The sequence below is a fragment of the Schistocerca americana genome, unplaced genomic scaffold, assembly GCF_021461395.2.
Source record: "Schistocerca americana isolate TAMUIC-IGC-003095 unplaced genomic scaffold, iqSchAmer2.1 HiC_scaffold_1593, whole genome shotgun sequence".
NCBI classification, from domain to species: domain Eukaryota; kingdom Metazoa; phylum Arthropoda; class Insecta; order Orthoptera; family Acrididae; genus Schistocerca; species Schistocerca americana.
In genome coordinates this window covers 20,001-25,972 of record NW_025725681.1, presented here as the reverse complement: position 1 = coordinate 25,972, position 5,972 = coordinate 20,001, and the positions used below count along the sequence as shown (strand labels likewise).

The following is a 5,972-nucleotide window of genomic DNA, read 5'->3' as shown; positions in this document are numbered from 1 at the left end:
TAACCCATGTTTGCGCCTTAACCTAACCCATGTTGCGCCTTAACCTAACCCATGTTGCGCCTTAACCTAACCCATGTTGCGCCTTAACCTAACCCATGTTGCGCCTTAACCTAACCCATGTTGCGCCTTAACCTAACCCATGTTGCGCCTTAACCTAACCCATGTTGCGCCTTAACCTAACCCATGTTGCGCCTTAACCTAACCCATGTTGCGCCTTAACCTAACCCATGTTGCGCCTTAACCTAACCCATGTTGCGCCTTAACCTAACCTATGTTGCGCCTTAACCTAACCTATGTTGCGCCTTAACCTAACCTATGTTGCGCCTTAACCTAACCTATGTTGCGCCTTAACCTAACCTATGTTGCGCCTTAACCTAACCTATGTTGCGCCTTAACCTAACCTATGTTGCGCCTTAACCTAACCTATGTTGCGCCGTAACCTAACCTATGTTGCGCCGTAACCTAACCTATGTTGCGCCATAACCTAACCTATGTTGCGCCTTAACCTAACCTATGTTGCGCCTTAACCTAACCTATGTTGCGCCTTAACCTAACCTATGTTGCGCCGTAACCTAACCTATGTTGCGCCTTAACCTAACCTATGTTGCGCCTTAACCTAACCTATGTTGCGCCTTAACCTAACCTATGTTGCGCCTTAACCTAACCTATGTTGCGCCTTAACCTAACCTATGTTGCGCCTTAACCTAACCTATGTTGCGCCTTAACCTAACCTATGTTGCGCCTTAACCTAACCTATGTTGCGCCTTAACCTAACCTATGTTGCGCCGTAACCTAACCTATGTTGCGCCTTAACCTAACCTATGTTGCGCCTTAACCTAACCTATGTTGCGCCGTAACCTAACCTATGTTGCGCCTTAACCTAACCTATGTTGCGCCTTAACCTAACCTATGTTGCGCCTTAACCTAACCTATGTTGCGCCTTAACCTAACCTATGTTGCGCCTTAACCTAACCTATGTTGCGCCTTAACCCAACACACGTTGGGCCTTAACCCAACACACGTTGGGCCTTAACCCAACACACGTTGGGCCTTAACCCAACACACGTTGGGCCTTAACCCAACACACGTTGGGCCTTAACCCAACACACGTTGGGCCTTAACCCAACACACGTTGGGCCTTAACCCAACACACGTTGGGCCTTAACCCAACACACGTTGGGCCTTAACCCAACACACGTTGGGCCTTAACCCAACACACGTTGGGCCTTAACCCAACACACGTTGGGCCTTAACCCAACACACGTTGGGCCTTAACCCAACACACGTTGGGCCTTAACCCAACACACGTTGGGCCTTAACCCAACACACGTTGGGCCTTAACCCAACACACGTTGGGCCTTAACCCAACACACGTTGGGCCTTAACCCAACACACGTTGGGCCTTAACCCAACACACGTTGGGCCTTAACCTGCTCTGTAATTGTCATACGACGCGTTAAATTAGTGTAGTGTTGCCTAACTGCAACCCCCGCAATATAGTTTGCTACTCGCACTGCCCGGTCCCCAGAGTATCGCTTCATGTTAAACACCTTGCAGCTATACACTGTAATGCGGATGGCGGCAGGACGTACATGCTCAATGCCCTTCGCAGTTGTTCATTGGCATTCGCATGGCGAAGCACAGCCTACGTTGTGGTACGGCTTGTGGCAACTGTCCGCTGATGTTGTACGTCCAAATCACACACTGTACCGCACATTGGTCCTCATGTACTGAATGATACATCGTGGTACATGTGTGACCGTACCACGACTGCGCCAACAACGGCGAACCATACGGTCCAAATATTGTGCACTCAGCTACGTGTCGTCTCCCTATAAGAGCTGGATTGCAGTATGGTATGCCGTGGATGGCGATCAGCATGAGCCGTCTGTTGATGTAGTGGCGCGTGTTGTCAGACGTAGTCGTCTCTTCTCACACACCGTGATAGCATGGTGCACTGCGTTCCACATCTGCGACATGCGACAGAGGCCGGTTGACAGTCGTTCGCGCAATGGACATCGCATACGTACGGGGGCCACCTTCCACGTGTTCGCGAAGCGTGCACATGTTGTTGCGTGTATGTGGGCAGACATAGTGTGTCGTGACACCTGACACAGGCATGCAACAATCGTTGAATTTGCAAATGGCGATGGACGTCTACGTTTGCTGGTGACGTTACGCAAATGAAGAACTGGTAAACCGTTGTGGTGCGGTTGTTCTCGCTAGAGGTGAATCAGTGATGGCGACGATCGGTTGAGCTACCAACCGGTTGTTTCAGCGATACCCACCATGCCCACGAACGTGAATGGCATGTGGGTGTGAAGCGATACGCGGCGGTGGCTGGGTGGGACCGTCCCCGGCCGGTGAGGGGGGGGCCTTCCGGCGTGCTGGCCGCGCGGTGCGTGGGCGCACGCGCTACAGCCGGCTGGTGGGGGCGGCCAGTGGCAGGCGCGCCGGCCGACGGAGGCGGCAGGCGGCGCAGCTGCGCGCCGGCGCACCCTGCACGCGGCGCCGTGCGGCCAAAGTAGGTCCTCGCGGGCCCGGTGCGAAGCGCGGTGGACATCTGCAGTGTGCTGGTCCGATTGAGGACTGTGTGCGCTGAGGATGCGCCGCCGCCCGGCGCTCGGCGCCGCGACGCCGTCTGCTGCTCGGTCGCCTCTGCGGTTCTCGCAGGTGGATTGTATCGCAGCTGTGCGGACGTGTTGGCGCGTGCGCTGTGCTGGGAGAGTTCGCTTCGGCACCCAAGTGGGGCTTTTGTCCTTCTGTGGCGCTGGCGTTGGAGCTGCCGGCCACCGTAGGTGGCGCGTGTTGTCTCCCGCCGGCAATGCCACGACAGCACGCTCCCGGGCCTCTGTCGGCAGCGGCAAGCTCAGTTGGGAGCACGGGTGGTCGCACCTAAAGCGTCTACTCGCCAAACTCCGGGCGATTGCGCCTCTCTCGAACCCGACCAAGTACTTAGGACGGCGCTGCGCGCCGCCGGGACCTGAGAGGGTTTCGAGGTGTATTGTGCAGGGGAGCTCAGCCTCCTCCTGTTTGCAGAATAATTGAGCGGACGCTTGCGTGTTCGCGCGGGCCCCCGGGACACACTCCCGGGCGGCCGGCTGCTCAGCTCTAGTTGACGCAGCTCCCTGGTTGATCCTGCCAGTAGTCATATGCTTGTCTCAAAGATTAAGCCATGCATGTCTCAGTACAAGCCGCATTAAGGTGAAACCGCGAATGGCTCATTAAATCAGTTATGGTTCCTTAGATCGTACCCACGTTACTTGGATAACTGTGGTAATTCTAGAGCTAATACATGCAAACAGAGTCCCGACCAGAGATGGAAGGGACGCTTTTATTAGATCAAAACCAATCGGTCGGCTCGTCCGGTCCGTTTGCCTTGGTGACTCTGAATAACTTTGGGCTGATCGCACGGTCCTCGTACCGGCGACGCATCTTTCAAATGTCTGCCTTATCAACTGTCGATGGTAGGTTCTGCGCCTACCATGGTTGTAACGGGTAACGGGGAATCAGGGTTCGATTCCGGAGAGGGAGCCTGAGAAACGGCTACCACATCCAAGGAAGGCAGCAGGCGCGCAAATTACCCACTCCCGGCACGGGGAGGTAGTGACGAAAAATAACGATACGGGACTCATCCGAGGCCCCGTAATCGGAATGAGTACACTTTAAATCCTTTAACGAGTATCTATTGGAGGGCAAGTCTGGTGCCAGCAGCCGCGGTAATTCCAGCTCCAATAGCGTATATTAAAGTTGTTGCGGTTAAAAAGCTCGTAGTTGGATTTGTGTCCCACGCTGTTGGTTCACCGCCCGTCGGTGTTTAACTGGCATGTATCGTGGGACGTCCTGCCGGTGGGGCGAGCTGAAGGCGTGCGACGCGCCTCGTGCGTGCTCGTGCGTCCCGAGGCGGACCCCGTTGCAATCCTACCAGGGTGCTCTTGAGTGAGTGTCTCGGTGGGCCGGCACGTTTACTTTGAACAAATTAGAGTGCTTAAAGCAGGCAAGCCCGCCTGAATACTGTGTGCATGGAATAATGGAATAGGACCTCGGTTCTATTTTGTTGGTTTTCGGAACCCGAGGTAATGATTAATAGGGACAGGCGGGGGCATTCGTATTGCGACGTTAGAGGTGAAATTCTTGGATCGTCGCAAGACGAACAGAAGCGAAAGCATTTGCCAAGTATGTTTTCATTAATCAAGAACGAAAGTTAGAGGTTCGAAGGCGATCAGATACCGCCCTAGTTCTAACCATAAACGATGCCAGCCAGCGATCCGCCGCAGTTCCTCCGATGACTCGGCGGGCAGCCTCCGGGAAACCAAAGCTTTTGGGTTCCGGGGGAAGTATGGTTGCAAAGCTGAAACTTAAAGGAATTGACGGAAGGGCACCACCAGGAGTGGAGCCTGCGGCTTAATTTGACTCAACACGGGAAACCTCACCAGGCCCGGACACCGGAAGGATTGACAGATTGATAGCTCTTTCTTGATTCGGTGGGTGGTGGTGCATGGCCGTTCTTAGTTGGTGGAGCGATTTGTCTGGTTAATTCCGATAACGAACGAGACTCTAGCCTGCTAACTAGTCGCGTGACATCCTTCGTGCTGTCAGCGATTACTTTTCTTCTTAGAGGGACAGGCGGCTTCTAGCCGCACGAGATTGAGCAATAACAGGTCTGTGATGCCCTTAGATGTTCTGGGCCGCACGCGCGCTACACTGAAGGAATCAGCGTGTCTTCCTAGGCCGAAAGGTCGGGGTAACCCGCTGAACCTCCTTCGTGCTAGGGATTGGGGCTTGCAATTGTTCCCCATGAACGAGGAATTCCCAGTAAGCGCGAGTCATAAGCTCGCGTTGATTACGTCCCTGCCCTTTGTACACACCGCCCGTCGCTACTACCGATTGAATGATTTAGTGAGGTCTTCGGACTGGTACGCGGCATTGACTCTGTCGTTGCCGATGCTACCGGAAAGATGACCAAACTTGATCATTTAGAGGAAGTAAAAGTCGTAACAAGGTTTCCGTAGGTGAACCTGCGGAAGGATCATTACCGACTAGACTGCATGTCTTTCGATGTGCGTGTCGTGTCGCGCAACACGCTACCTGTACGGCTCGCAGTAGCCGTGCGCCGCGTGCGGAACCACGCGTGCTTCTCAAAACTAACGCCAATGTTGTGTGGTACGAGCGCTGAAGCGCTGGAGCGGCTGGCCTGCGGCACCTGGCGCCTGGCGCCGGTTTTGAATGACTTTCGCCCGACTGCCTGTCCGCTCCGGTGTGGAGCCGTACGACGCCCATCGGCCGTGAGGCCGTTGGACACAGAACGCTTGAACAGGGGCCGCCACACGCCTACGTCCCGCCTATGCAACTGTCTTGAAAGAGACAGTGTAAACTAAGAAAAGATCACCCAGGACGGTGGATCACTCGGCTCGTGGGTCGATGAAGAACGCAGCAAATTGCGCGTCGACATGTGAACTGCAGGACACATGAACATCGACGTTTCGAACGCACATTGCGGTCCATGGATTCCGTTCCCGGGCCACGTCTGGCTGAGGGTCGGCTACGTATACTGAAGCGCGCGGCGTTTGCCCCGCTTCGCAGACCTGGGAGCGTCGCGGCCGCCTGTGGGGCCGGCCGCGCCTCCTTAAACGTGCGATGCGCGCCCGTCGCCTGGCGGTTCGCATACCGGTACTTACTCGGTAGCGTGCACAGCCGGCTGGCGGTGTGGCGTGCGACACCTCGTACAACGACCTCAGAGCAGGCGAGACTACCCGCTGAATTTAAGCATATTACTAAGCGGAGGAAAAGAAACTAACAAGGATTCCCCCAGTAGCGGCGAGCGAACAGGGAAGAGTCCAGCACCGAACCCCGCAGGCTGCCGCCTGTCGTGGCATGTGGTGTTTGGGAGGGTCCACTACCCCGACGCCTCGCGCCGAGCCCAAGTCCAACTTGAATGAGGCCACGGCCCGTAGAGGGTGCCAGGCCCGTAG

The 5,972-nt window shown here is 55.2% G+C and overlaps 3 non-coding genes across 3 annotated transcripts in view; all 3 read left to right on the top strand.

Moving 5' to 3' along the window:
- Positions 1-3,125: 3,125 nt before the first annotated feature.
- Positions 3,126-5,035, top strand: LOC124570167. The gene has a single exon (XR_006971545.1). It is a non-coding gene; the product is annotated as a small subunit ribosomal RNA (ribosomal RNA).
- Positions 5,036-5,386: 351 nt separating this feature from the next.
- LOC124570166 lies at positions 5,387-5,541 on the top strand. The gene has a single exon (XR_006971544.1). It is a non-coding gene; the product is annotated as a 5.8S ribosomal RNA (ribosomal RNA).
- A 188-nt stretch (positions 5,542-5,729) lies between these two features.
- The window catches only part of LOC124570169, a 4,222-nt gene continuing 3,979 nt past the window's right edge, over positions 5,730-5,972 (top strand). Inside the window, exon 1 of the ribosomal RNA XR_006971547.1 lies at positions 5,730-5,972. This exon is cut by the window's right edge and continues 3,979 nt beyond it. This is a non-coding gene — a ribosomal RNA (large subunit ribosomal RNA).